We start from the raw sequence: 2,002 nt of genomic DNA, 5'->3' as shown, positions 1-2,002 counted from the left end.
TTGTTCAGAGTTCTCTGTCTGTTGCTGAATGGATGATGGAAAAGGTTTACTATTGTTAAACCTATTTCTTCCACCATTATTAAAGCCTTGTTGAGGCTTTTGATCCTTCCATGAGAGATTTGGATGATTTCTCTATGAGGGGTTATAGGTGTTTCCATATGGTTCACCCATGTAATTCACCTCTGCTATTGCAGGGTTCTCAGGATTATAAGCTTCTTCTTCAGAAACTGCCTCTTGAGTACTGTTGGATGCAGCTTGCATTCCATTCAGACTCTGAGAAATCATATTGACTTGCTGAGTTAATATTTTATTCTGAGCCAATATGGCATTCAGAGTATCAATTTCAAGAACTCTCTTCTTCTGAGGCGTCCCATTACTCACAGGATTCCTCTCAGAAGTGTACATAAACTGGTTATTAGCAACCATGTCAATGAGTTCTTGAGCTTCTGCAGGCATTTTCTTTAGGGAATGGATCCACCTGTAGAAGTATCCAATGACATCTTAGCTAGTTCAGACAGACCATCATAGAATATATCCAGGATGGTCCATTCTGAAAGCATGTCAGAAGGACACTTTTTGGTCAGTTCCTTATATCTCTCCCAAGCTTCATAGAGGGATTCACCTTCTTTCTGTCTGAAGGTTTGAACATCCACTCTAAGCTTACTCAGCTTTTGAGGAGGAAAGAACTTGGCTAAGAAAGCCTTGACCAGCTTATCCCAAGAGTTCAGGCTATCCTTAGGTTGAGAGTCCAACCATATTCTAGCTCTGTCTCTCACAGCAAAAGGGAAAAGCATGAGCCTGTAGACTTCAGTATTTACTCCATTAGTCTTAACAGTATCACAAATCTGCAAGAATTCAGTTAAGAACTGAAAAGGATCTTCAGATGGAAGTCCATGAAACTTGCAGTTTTGCTACATCAGAGAAACTAATTGAGGTTTCAGCTCAAAATTGTTTGCTCCAATGGCAGGAATTGAGATGCTTCTTCCATGTAAATTGGAATTAGGTGCAGTGAAGTCACCAAGCATTCTCCTTGCATTATTATTATTTTCGGCTGCCATCTCCTCTTCCTGTTCGAAAATTTCTGAAAGGTTCTTGCTGGATTGTTGTAATTTAGCTTCTCTTAGTTTCCTCTTCAGGGTCCTTTCAGGTTCTGGATCTGCTTCAACAAGAATATTCTTGTCCTTGCTCCTGCTCATATGAAAAAGGAGGGAACAAAAAAATAATAATAGGGATCCTTTTTGCCCAGGTATAGAGGTTCCCTTAGGTGAGTGGAAGAAGAAAAGAATGTAATGTAAAGAAAGAAACACAAGGGTGAGGAGAGCAGAGATGTGAGATGAAGAGAAGTGTTAGTAGATGAATAAATAAATAGAAGAAGATGAGAGAGAAAGAGAATTTTCGAAAATTATTTTTGAAAAATGGTTAGTGATTTTCGAAATTAGTTTTTGAAAAAAGGTTAGTAATTTTCGAAAATTATGTGGTAAAGATAAGAAAAAGATTTTTGAAAAATATTTTAAAAATTTTTGAAAATAAATAAGAAAAGTGAAAAAGATATGATTTTTGAAAAAGATTTTGAAAAAGATAAAATTTGAAAATTTGATTTGACTCATAGAAAACAACTAGATTTAAAAAAATTTTGAAAAAGTCAACTCAAATTTTTGAATTTTATGAGAGGAAAAAGAGAAAGATATTTTTTTGATTTTTTTGAATTTTTTTATGATGAGAGAGAAAAACATGAAAATGATGCAATGCATGAAAATTTTTAGATCAAAACAATGAATGCATGCAAGAATGCTATGAATGTCAAGATGAACACCAAGAACACTTTCAAGATCATGATGAACATTAAGAACATATTTTTGAAAAATTTTTTTGATGCAAAGAAAACATGCAAGACACCAAACTTAGAAATCTTTCATGTTCAGACACTATGAATGCAAAAATGCACATGAAAAACAAGAAAAGATGCAAAACAAGAAAACATCAAGATCAAACAAGAAGACTT

General features: G+C 34.6%; 1 non-coding gene across 1 annotated transcript; it reads left to right on the top strand.

Annotated features, from left to right (window-relative positions):
• The first annotated feature begins 554 nt into the window (after nucleotides 1–554).
• On the top strand, nucleotides 555–662 carry LOC112768551 (small nucleolar RNA R71). The gene has a single exon (XR_003185964.1). It is a non-coding gene; the product is annotated as a small nucleolar RNA R71 (small nucleolar RNA).
• Nucleotides 663–2,002: the final 1,340 nt, after the last annotated feature.

Source organism: Arachis hypogaea, chromosome 17, assembly GCF_003086295.3.
Source record: "Arachis hypogaea cultivar Tifrunner chromosome 17, arahy.Tifrunner.gnm2.J5K5, whole genome shotgun sequence".
Taxonomy (NCBI): Eukaryota; Viridiplantae; Streptophyta; class Magnoliopsida; order Fabales; family Fabaceae; genus Arachis; species Arachis hypogaea.
The sequence above is the reverse complement of the archived record's forward strand: the minus strand, read 5'-3'. Positions and strand labels throughout refer to the sequence as shown.